The sequence below is a fragment of the Rutidosis leptorrhynchoides genome, chromosome 3 (assembly GCF_046630445.1).
Source record: "Rutidosis leptorrhynchoides isolate AG116_Rl617_1_P2 chromosome 3, CSIRO_AGI_Rlap_v1, whole genome shotgun sequence".
NCBI classification, from domain to species: Eukaryota; Viridiplantae; Streptophyta; class Magnoliopsida; order Asterales; family Asteraceae; genus Rutidosis; species Rutidosis leptorrhynchoides.
This window is the reverse complement of record NC_092335.1, coordinates 145,614,430-145,628,153: the sequence shown is the minus strand read 5'-3', so window position 1 is coordinate 145,628,153 and position 13,724 is coordinate 145,614,430.

The following is a 13,724-nucleotide window of genomic DNA, read 5'->3' as shown; positions in this document are numbered from 1 at the left end:
GTTTTCGTTAATTCTAGTTTAAGAAAACATTTATGCCATACACCAACATGCATTTAGTGTATGGTTCATTTGAAATCCATTTTCAAGTCTTGTAATTTTAGCCAATTACTTGATATAAACCATTTTATATATATGATCCTTATCATGTTCTTAATAACCGTTTATTAATGTCCTTTTAGCCGTTTTTAATTTAGCCATTTAAATTGACGTTTTACATGTCGTTAATAATTTAACCAATTAAATTGTAGTTATGCTTGTTGTTAACTTGAGTGATAACTTGTTGTAGTAACATACACAATCCACAATCATAAAAGAAATATAACAACCACACATGCAAACAAATGTGTTCACAATCAAACCAATTTGATAGACATTTGTTTAGCCGAAAACAAATGTCACCGGTTAAGGGTTATAACACTAAGTAGGAGATTTCAAAATCTCCCACTTAATCTTGCATCCAAATGCATCTTCCAAGTCTTCATCTTGTATCTTCATTTTTACAAAAAACATATCTTAATACATTTTTCTAGAAAATGAAAATACAACCTAATCTATTTTACATACCAAATATAAAATAAATTATATAATCAAAATAATACTATTACAAACCAAATGAATGAATTAATATTACATACCAAATGAATTATTAATAATCATTCAAACACACATGCATACAACCACAAGGTCAAGGCTTGATTGTGAACAACAACATACAACAAATATGACCAATTTGCAAGTTCCAAACCCACTTTTGGAACCCTTAAAATTCGGTCAAAATCATGAACCCACCCAAACCCAAATATTTTTACATTCTACTTTCATGCATGTACATAGAATGCAAAGTCGGTGGTTTTTAAAGACCATATATAAGAAGCATATTTCATAGACTTCGGCTCTAGATACCATTGATGGAATTCAATATAACAACATGTTCTTAATGTTAACATAATCACAAAACCAATTTTATGAAAGTTAAAGTAAGCGGAAGCATGATGATTAAGAAAACAAGTTTATATCTTAAACCATTTTTAAGTGAATTCCATGTATGTATCAAGTCATGAAAATAAGCTTACATATAATTAACAAGGAAGTAAGATTCAATACCTCCTCAAGCTAGTTGAGGGTTGTTTGATACAAGAAGATGATGAACAAGTGTGTTAAAACTCCAAGCTTTTGATGCACCAACATCACCCTTGAACTTAGTTATGTTTTAGACACTTAATCACCTTTAAACCAAGCTTGTAACCCACTTCCTTTGAACCCAAAATTCTGGACAACAGCTTGTCAAAAGATGATGGTGAATGGAGTCTCAAAACTATGAAACCTCAAGAGATAATACCCCAAACTTTGCACCAACACCCTAGCTTTTGGTTAGGATTTATTTACACTGGAAATTAGCTTGCAAAAATCAAATTATGAAGCCTTCTTTGAACCAAAAAGGTCACGGCAGTAGCAGCAAATAATCAGGTGAAAATGCAGTTTTTCTTTGATGTTTTATGCATGTATCACTTGAGAGAATTGAGTCAAACCTTGGTGGAAGTGTTAGACATATTTATGAGGAGTTGTGTAGTATTAAAAGTAACAAAAACAAGCAAGTGTGGTCTTTCTTGGAGACTAAAATTCTGCCACATTTCATGTTAAATAATAATACTTGTAAGTTTATAAAAGTTTATAAACTTATTATAAACTTATGTATTATTTTGTTACTTATATATTTTATAAAACCTTTTATAAAATATAACACAATATAATCATTTAAACCTATAAACAATTATATATATAAATTATCCAAATAATTTATCTCAAGTGATAATATTTTAGAAACCCGATTTTCTAAAATCCAAGTGTCGCGTATTTGTTTAATGATCCAATCGTTAAGATCAAATACGTATAAGGTGTCGGTAAGCTTGTTATTGGGTATGACCCGACTTGGATCAAAACATATTAGCCACATTAATTAAATATGTCTCTCGGGCATACGAAATACCTTCAGATTCATACATATAAAGCTATCTTATTCGAAGATTTAAACTTGTAATCACTAGAACATAGTTTAGTTAATTCTAAACTTGTTCGCAAATAAAGTTAATTCTTCTAACTTGACTTTTAAAATCAACTAAACACATGTTCTATATCTATATGATATGTTAACTTAATGATTTAAAACCTGGAAACACGAAGAACACCGTAAAACCGGACATACGCCGTCGTAGTAAAATCGGGGGCTGTTTTGGGTTAAAAAAATTAAAAAGTATCTTAATCTTTGAATTGGAAGTTTGTTTTCTGCAAAAATGATATTACATATGAACATGATACTATATCCATAAATCATGGTTAAACACAAAGTGGAAGTATGTTTTTCAAAATGGTCATCAAGATGTCGTTTTTTTCGACAGAAATGACTACCTCTTTAAAAAATGACTTGTAACCTGTATTTCCGAATATAAACTTATACTTTTTCTGTTTAGTTTCATAAATTTTAGTTCATTATGAAACCATAACAACTTGAATCACTCAAAATGGATTTGAAACGAAGAAATGACGGGTAAAACAAAATTGGATAAACTTGCTAGTTTTAGCTACGAAATTTTGTAACAAATTTAGACTAAACATATCCTAAGTAATTTATATTGTATTATACATAATATGTAATCTTGGGATACCATAGACACGTATACAATATTTTGACATATCATATTGACCCATCTATATATATTATTTGGAACAACCATAGACACTCTATATGCAGTAATGTTTGAGTTAGCTATACAGGGTTGAGGTTGATTCCAAAAATATATATACTTTGAGTTGTGATCTAGCCTGAGACGTGTATACACTGCGTCGTGGATTGATTCAAGATAATATATATTGATTTATTTCTGTACATCTAACTGTGGACAACTAGTTGTAGGTTATTAACGAGGACTGCTAACTTAACAAACTTAAATCATAAAAACGTAATAAAAAATGTTGTGAATATATTTCGATCATACTTTGATATATATGTAGACATTTGTTATAGGTTCGTGAATCGACCAGTGGCCAAGTCTTACTTCCGGCAAAGTAAAAATCTGTGAAAGTTAGTTATAGTCCCACTTTTACAATCTAATATTTTTTTTGGGATGAGAATACATGCAGCTTTATAAATGTTTTACAAAATAGACACAAGTATGAAAAACTACATTCTATGGTTGGATTATTAAACCGAATATCGCCCTTCAAGTCTGGTAACCTAAGAATTAGGGAAATGGCCCCTAATTGACGCGAATCCTAAAGATATATCTATTGGGCTTAACAACCCCCATTCAGGTTATCGATGGTTTAGTACTTCGAGATTATTATACAGACGAGAAGTTCTGTTTTGGGGATATTCTATGCATTAAGTTAACGCCGGTTACCAGGTGTTCAACATATGAATAATTTTTATCTCTATGCAGTTTGCGAAATGCCTGATATGAAATGTGTTATAAAAATGAAATCTTGTGGTCTATTATTATGATTTGATAATATATAGGTTAAACCTATAACTCACCAACATTTTTTTTGATGTTTTTAGCATGTTTATTCTCAGGTGATTATTAAGAGCTTCCGCTGTTGCATACTAAAATAAGGACAAGATTTGGAGTCCATGCTTGTATGATATTGTGTAAAAACTGCATTCAAGAAACTTATTTTTGATGTAATATATTCTTATTGTAAACCATTATGTAATGGTCGTGTGTAAACGGTATATTTTAGATTATCATTATTTGATAATCTACGTAATGCTTTTTAAACCTTTATCGATAAAATAAAGGTTATGGTTGTTTTAAAAATGAATGCAGTCTTTGAAAAATGTCTCATATAGAGGTCAAAACCTCGCGACGAAATCAATTAATATGGAACGTTTATACTCAATATGAACGGGACATTTCAGTTGGTATCCGAGCGTTGGTCTTAGAGAACCAAAAATTTGCATTAGTGTGTCTTATCGAGTTCATTAGGATGCATTAGTGAGTCTGGACTTCGATCGTGTTTACTTGAAAAACGGTTGCTTAACATTTTTTTTGGAAACTATATATTGTTAACATGTAAATATTATGTGATATATTAATCTCTTAACATGTTTGATATTGTGTGTTAGATGTCTACCTCTAGTACAAATCCCATCGACTCACCTAATAATAATGAAGAGTTGAATATAGTTTGGGAAGATTCACAAATTCCCGAAGAGGAACCGGAAGATGAGGAACCGGAAGAGGAGGAACCGAAAGAAGAGGAACCGGAAGAAGAGGTTCCGGAGGAGGAAATATTAGGAACCATAGAAAAATAGATAAATAAAAGAAAATCCTCAAACAATGGACCAAAGTTAAAAATGATCGATGGTGTTTCCGCCGAGGAAGAAAAATATTGGGAAGATTACCAATTTTTCGATGAATCGGATCCCGATGAGGATTCCGATGATGTTATAGAAATTACCTCGACCCAATTTGAAAAGCCAAAAGAAAATAATAAGGGAAAGGGCATCAAAATAGAGAAACCTGATTCCAACCCCGATGAACTTTATATGTATCGTCAACACCCGTATTTCTTAAGTTGTAACAATAACCCGGGAACCTCTAAGCCACCAGATTTTCTAAACCATTTGTGAAAACAACGGCTCGTATTAGAGGAGCATCATATATCCCTAGAAAATTAGCAAAACGAAACAGGTCCGAAGAGGAAGAAACTAGTGAGTCGGAATAAAGAGTTGTAATCATGAGGTGAACAATATGTAAAATAAGTGAGCTTGTACTTTTCTTGTTGTATGTGAAAATTGATGTATTATTTAATAATTATCTTTTACGAATCTAACCCTTGTCTATTTTTACAGTATTAAAACAAAAATGGATGTTAAGGATAGACAACCAAAAATTTTAGAAGACCTATCCGGGGACATGATTGATGAAATCTTGTCTAAAATCGGTCAGAACTCATCGGCACAATTATTTACGGCAAAATTAGTGTGTAGAACATTTGATGAACATTCCAGGCATGCCTTAGTTTATAAAAGGCTTTCATTTGAAAGATGGGGTATATCACATTGGGGACACCGTAAGTTACGCCGTGTTTTCTTTAAAGCGTTAAATGCGGGGAACCCAAATGCAATTTTATGCTACCGGTTAAGAACCTATTTTGACTCAACATATCCCAACATAGGACTTCATCAGTTAGAAAGAGCTTCTAACATGCAACATAAAGAAGCATGTTATGCTTACGGGTTAGTGATGGTCGCTTCTCACCAAAGTGAGAAAAAGAACATCGGATTACAACTTTTAAATAAAACCTTCCCACAAGTGATGGATTCAATAGTTGAGGTGAGAAACAAGGTTTTTAGATTATTACGGTGCTGTTGGACATTACGAAACCCTCGTCCCTTTGACGACGTTACAACATGCTGTCTTGTCAACAGCCACAACGTTTATGTTCCACAAGACCAAGGATGGGAAGTAGTCTTAGTAAAACCAGAATGCATGACTTGTTTCTGGACTTATGAATTACGTGTTTTTATTGCCTTTGCTGAATGACTTGCGTATTAACTAGGATTGTTGTCACAACTGTTTTGTATCAAAGTTATTGTGTGCTATATTTCATACTATATGTATAATAGCGGTATTGTAAGTTTGTAAAATATTGTATAAAATTTTTAACGCGAAATATTATTATAATCAGTTTTTCATATAGAATTGTAGTAGTTGAATTGTATATTAGCTACTAAGTATGAACTTAACGGGTAGGTACTACCCGAATTCAAACTATAAAACGCTAATATGAAGAAAAAGCTTTTATAAATGAGTTCATATTATGCTACGAAATACTATTGACTACTCTTAATATTCTATATGATTAACTTAATTCTTTTGAGCTATTTTTGAAGGAAATGGCACCGAAGACTCGTCAGAATTTGAACATGAGCGAGGAAGACTTTTGTAGTGACTCGAACTTTTTCATGTTTATATATATTAATTGAGATTGACATTTACATGTCTAAATGTTTCCAACATGTTAAGCAATCAAACTTGTTAAGACTTGATTAAATGAAATAAGTTTCATATAGACAATTGATCACCCAAGTTAACCGGCGATTCACGAAAGTTACAAAATTGTAAAAACTACATGTTGTGGTATATATAGACATATATATATATATATATATATATATATATATATATATATATATATATATATATATATATATATATATATGGTTGACATAAGAATATAATGAGAAAGTATCTCACTAAATATATTAACAATGTGTGATATACATAAGAAATGAGATTACTAAGTTAAGAAACTCGAAATGATACATATAACAATTATCGTTATGATAACGTCTACTAAATACATATGTATCATATTAAGATATTGATACACTATATTTAACATGATAAAATGATATTTAAATATATCATTAAGTGTGTTAACAATGAACTACATATGTAAAAACAAGACTACTAACTCAAGAATTACGAAACGAGACTTATATGTAACGATTATCGTTGTAACGATATTTTAATGTATATATCATATTAAGAGATATTCATACATCATAATATCATGATAATATAATAATTTAACATCTCATTTGATATAATAAACATTGGGTTAACAACATTAATTGAGATCGTTAACTTAAAGGTTTCAAAACAACACTTACATGTAACGACTAACGAAGGCTTAACGACTCCATTAGAATGTATATACATGTTGTGTTTTGATATGTATTCTTACACTTTTGAAAGACTTCAATACACATATCAAAGTACTTCTACTTAACAAAAATGCTTAAAATTACATCCTCGTTCAGTTTCATCAACAATTCTACTCGTATGCACCCGTATTCGTACTCGTACAATACACAGCTTTTAGATGTATGTACTATTGGTATATACACTCCAATGATCAGCTCTTAGCATCCCATGTGAGTCACCTAACACATGTGGGAACCATAATTTGGCAACTAGCATGAAATATCTCATAAAATTACAAAAATATTAGTAATCATTCATGACTTATTTACATGAAAATAAAATTACATATCCTTTATATCTAATCCATATACCAATAATCAAAAACACCTATAAACACTTTCATTCTTCAATTTTCTTCATCTAATTGATCTCTCTCAAGTTCCATCTTCAAGTTCTAAGTGTTCTTAATAAATTCCATAAGTATAGTTTCATAAAAATCAAGAATACTACCAAGTTTGCAAGTTTACTTCCAAGCTTTCTAATCCATTCCAAGTAATCATCTAAGATCAAGGAACCTTTGTTATTTATAGTAGGTTATATTTCTAATTCAAGGTAATATTCATATTCAAACTTTGAATCAATTTCTACAACTATAACAATCTTATTTCGAGTGAAAATCTTACTTGAACTGTTTTCGTGTCATGATTCTGCTTCAAGAACTTTCAAGCCATCCAAGGATCCTTTGAAGCTAGATCCATTTTTCTCATTTCCAGTAGTTTTATCCAGAAAACTTGAGGTAGTAATGATGTTCATAAATCATTCGATTCATACATATAAAGCTATCTTATTCGAAGGTTTAAACTTGTAATCACTAGAACATAGTTTAGTTAATTCTAAACTTGTTCGCAAACAAAAGTTAATCCTTCTAACTTGACTTTTAAAATCAACTAAGCACATGTTCTATATCTATATGATATGCTAACTTAATGATTTAAAACCTGGAAACACGATGAACACCATAAAATCGGATATACGCTGTCATAGTGAAACCGGGGGCTATTTTGGTTTGGATAATTAAAAACTATGATAAACTTTGATTTAAAAGTTGTTCTTCTGGGAAAATGATTTTTCATATGAACATGAAACTATATCCAAAAATCTTGGTTAAACTCAAAGTGAAAGTATGTTTTTCAAAATGGTCATCAAGATGTCGTTCTTTCGACGGAAATGACTACCTCTTTAGTAATTGACATGTAACTTAAATATACGACTATAAACCTGTACTTTTTCTGTTTGGATTCTTAAATTAGAGTTCAATATGAAACCATAGCAATTTGATTCACTCAAAACGGATTTAAAATGAAGAAGATATGGGTAAAACAAGATTGGATATTTTTGATCTTTTTAGCTACGGAAAATGTTTAACAAATCTATACAAATCATATCCTAACTAACTTATATTGTATTATACATGTATTCTAATATATTATGTAATCTTGGAATACTATAGACACGTATGCAAATGTTTTGACATATCATATCGACCCATGTATATATATTATTTGGAACAACCATAGACACTCTATATGCAGTAATGTTGGAGTTAGCTATACAGGGTTGAGGTTGATTCCAAAAATATATATACTTTGAGTTGTGATCTAGCCTGAGACGTGTATACACTGGGTCGTGGATTGATTCAAGATAATATATATCGATTTATTTCTGTACATCTAACTGTGGACAACTAGTTGTAGGTTACTAACGATTACAACTGACTTAATACACTCAAATCTTTAAAACATAATAAAAATGGTTGTAATTATATTTTGATCATACTTTGATATATATGTACAAATTTGTATAGGTTCGTGAATCGATCCGTGGCCAAGTCTTATTTCCGAGGAAGGAAATATCTGTGAAAGTGAGTTATAGTCCCACTTTTAAAATCTAATATTTTTGGGATGAGAATACATGCATGTTGTGACGACCCGGAAATTTTGGACCAAATTTAAACTTAATTTTCATATGATTTCGATACGATAAGTAAAGTCTGTAATGTTGAGTCTTGAATATTTTGAACTGTTTCATATATTCAATTACCATTCGACTGTTCTCGATGATTCACGAACAACAATTTATAAATGGATACATATATATTTAAAATATAAATATTTATATTAATTCAAAATATAATTTGAAATATTATATTATTTAGTATTTAGAATTAATTTTATATGATATAATAAAATTTATTATTAAAATGAATTTATATATAAATATAAAAAGTATATTGAGTATTACCTTTATTATTTAATCACTATTATTATTATTATTACTTTACAATATTATATATTATGTTACATACATGCAAGTGGATCACCAATTAAATATGTTATTGCTTAATGCTTGATTTCTTTTTATCCAAACCACATGCACACAACATATATATATATATATATATATATATATATATATATATATATATATATATATATATATATATATATATATATATATATATATATATATATATATATATATATATATATATATATATATATATATAAATAAATAATTATTCATGCAACTAATGTAACGAACCATGGATCAAATGAATTTTTGCCATTGTCTTCTTGATGCCATCATCGACTAGAAATCTTAATACATCTATGTGATTAAACTTTGTACTCCGTATTAAACTGACAATAAATTAAGTTAACCCATAACAACTACTTATTTATTTATTTCATTTCTTTCTATGGTGTCGGTAGCATAGGACAAGGATATATCACGGGTAATAAATTACTCATAAGATGTCAAATTTTCCCGTACTTTTTTTTAAATTACACTTTGCATATTCTAATATTATATGTAAACATTCATGCATCCAGTTATTATATGTTCCCTCACTTATGCATAAAGAGATTACACACCTACACTATCACCTTCTTCTTCTTTTTCATTGACACCCATCAAACTACCTTGACCCACAACCTCAAGTCACCTCCACCACCAAGGATCACCCTAATCCACCACCTTTGAGTTTCCTATTTTTCTCGGTTGACTAACAAGCAACCACCTTCATCCTCCTTGATTACATCAACATAAACCACCATCACTATTTTGTTTGTAGTCGATACACCAAACACCACCAACCAATTTTTTTCCCGTTTCTGTTCTATAATTTTTCTCTGGAACGTAAGATAAAAACAACTATACTACTACACTTTTCTGTTTTACGTTTCTTCTTCCACTGAATAACCAATGAGCCGCCACCACCACCTAGCCTTCACCCTAACTGTAACAACCCGTCCTAATCCTCCTGTACGGAGTCATCAACAGTTGGTCCCATTGCGATGATCGACTCCAAGTAATGTCCTTAACATGAGCAAATGCACAGCGAAAGACTTAATTTGTACCTGAGAATAACATGCTTTAAAATGTCAACATAAAGTTGGTGAGATATATAGGTTTGATGCTAGCAGCGTTATAACTATGGACCACAAGATTTCATGTTTATACATAATACACTTCTCGTGTATGAAAAGTCGTTGAGCACTTGGTAACCATACTTAACTAAAAGTCACAGCAGCATACTCTTAAATAAACCCTACACCGTACCAAAGTGTAGTAACGAGAACGAAGTACTGTGCAACCGTTAAATGCTGGTCGTCCAGCCCGGTTGGGGATGTCAGCCCGATAGATCTATCAACAGGATTCGCGTTTACGCTCCTCACGTAATTAGCAGTCACCAAGTATAAAGAGATATGCCATGGTACAACTCAACGTAGAATTTATTTTTGATCACTTGTGTCTATAACGTAAATCATTTATAAAAATAGCGCATGTATTCTCAGCCCAAAAATATTTAGAGTTTAAAAGGGATTATATACTCACCAAACTGTATTTTGTAGTAAAAATACATATAACATCACTGAACACGTATAAGGTTGGCCTCGGATTCACGAACCTATATCATTAACACTCATGTTGTAATCGAACAAATATATACATTTATAGTGATTTTTAATTGTTACTTAATCATGTGTTTTATTAATAACTTTATTGAATATACTTATTTTATATTTTTAAATACATAAAAATATAAATATAGTTTTGTTAAGTATATTTTAATATGACTAATTTTCATTGTAATAGTGATAATAATATTAGTAGGGATTTTGATATTTAAAATAATATGATTTTTAAAATAACGATACTAGCAATAATAAAAATGATAATAATTATAATTTTTAACAAAAATAATAGTTTTAATAATAAAGTCAATCTTATTAAGAATGATAATAATAATAATAATAATAATAATAATAATAATAATACTAATAATAATAATAATACTAATAATACTAATAATAATAATAATAATAATAATAATAATAATAATAATAATAATAATAATAATAATAATAATAATATTAGGAATAATAATGATATTAATTTATACCTTTACCATTTAAAAAGAATTAAGCTGCCCGAGACGGGACTCGAGCCCATGACCTCTCATTTAACAACCATACCCTCAACCAATGGACCGTTCAAGCATTTCTGAAATAACCCGCGTTTTTATTTGTTTAACCCTTACGAAACGATTTATCATCTTCATCACTTCTCACCATGATAACCCTTTATTATTAACAAAACATATTTTATATCATCATCTAATTGTCTTCGTTAATTGTTATCTTCATTATCATTTTATCATCAATGAATCGTATATCATCTTCATTTGATTATTACAACGGATCATCATCATCTAATAAACATCATCATCATCGACTTATGTACTAGGTGTAGCAGTTATGTTAAACAATTTTTACGGCCCACTTAACATTAAATGAAACCATATTTTAATAGCCCATTAGCTTGATTTGTTGGATCCACCAACTAATCAAACCCAACACATGGTTTAAAAGAAAAACTCGATAAATTGGTGGTTGTGAGGGATTCGTCTGGAAGCATCAACGCATCATCAAGCCATCATTATTTCATCATCTTCCACTATCAATTATTGTATTCATTATCCATATTCTTATATTTAGCTGTAAAGTCATAATCGTTATCATAATCCTTATGCTTCTTTATCATTGATCATCTTATGATGATTACCATCATCATACTTTAACGATATAAAAAAAACGCTTTACAGTTCGTCAAAAAGGAAAGGTAATCGGTCGGTCCCAATCAAACCACTTTGTAGTAAAACCGAATTTTATTATCCTTTATCAATCAAGTGGGGTTAAAGGTTTGTGAGTGTCGACCATAAAGAAAAAGGAAAGAAACGTGTAGTCTGACTTTGAATCGTTAATTAGAAACAAAAAGGTTCAGGTGGATGTTTGCTTCGTGGTAGTGGGTTGTTGAGAAGATGGAAGAGAAAGAGAAAGATGACGTGTGATGGTGAAGACTAAGGTGGCGATAGTGGTTAGTTTGTTTGAGGATTTCGTATAACAACAACATTGATGGATCGATGGGTAGTAATCATAGGGGTTATGGTTATATAGCAATACCATAGTAACAGTGGGTGTTGTAGGTGAGGGGTTATGGTGATCATTGGTTATTCGGTTACAAGAATGAAGAGGAGAGGGGAAAAGAGAGAGTGGCGGTTGATAGTGGTTGGGCTGTGGCGGTTCACGGTGGAGATCCGGTGGTTCAAATGGGTGGCAGATTTCATGCAGGTGGTGAGATTATAGGTTGGTGAGAGTGGTTTGTTTATATGCAAAGGTGCATATATTTTATGATTGGTTTGTATGTGACTAAAACAGAAAAGTAAAAAGAAGTAAAACGTTGCAGCGGCAGTAATCCCCTATGGTTTGTGGTGGTTCAAGGTTAATCAGAAGCAGGAAGATAGAGGTGATGTGGTGGCAGCTTATAGTGAAGGTGGTGACGATTGTTGTTGATGAAGGAGTGGCGGATAGATGTTTACTTGGTAATGAAAAAGGTGATGGAAGTGGTGATTAGGGTGATGGTTAGTAGTTCGAATGATCAAATATCGTAATTCGAATTAGTATGCAGTTGGTGGTGTGTGGTTTAGGATGATGGGTTCTTATGGTAAACAAGAAATAGAAAAGGTGGTGGTGGTTACCTTCGACGACAGAAACATAAACAAAAGGTGGTGTGATCAACGGTTTTAGTGGTGGTTGGCTTGAGTTGGTTCTCACGACGGTTCAATGGGCAAGAGATGTAGTTCATGATGGTGTTGCAAATTGTGGATGGTAAATTGGAAGAACACTTGGGTTCTATCTATCTTGTATATGTGTGTGTATATATAGGAGTCTTAATGAGATAATTATTCATGTTATAAAGAAAGTGATCTACAAGAAATTATTCATTCCAAAGAAAAGAAGACAAAAAAAAATAAAGTAAAATATATGAAGATCGAATATATATGTTGCAGATTTGTACTAACGATACGATATAAAACAATTTGAAGACAGAAACAAAAATCAAACATAGTATGGATGGGATGTGAAACCGATTCTTGGATTTTATGAACTCTAAATACATATCTTTTCTATATATGCAAATATATATCCGTAGATTTATATGTATATCTATATCTATATTTGTATATGTATTTACACATTTATCACCACATAATTGTTCGTGAATCGTCAGGCATAGCCAAAGGGTAATTAGTTATCCAAATAGAGATTTCAAACTTTCTAGACTCAACATAAAGGTTTTTGCTTATCGTGTCGGAAACATATAGAGATTAGAGTTTAAATTTGGTCGAAAATTTCCGGGTCATTACAGTACCTACCCGTTAAATAAATTTCGTCCCCGAAATTTGGTAGAGGTTGTCATAAATAACAATAGGAATATTTTCATGACAAATATGAGGTGATAATGGAGTTTTATCATCATTGAATAATGTAGATAAAACGATTCTATTACGCGAAGAACAGAAATGATGCTATCGCAAAAAGGTGAAGTGAGCAAATATGGAATCGTCTTAACCGATGACGTGGTTATGATTGATTTTCGGGATTTAAG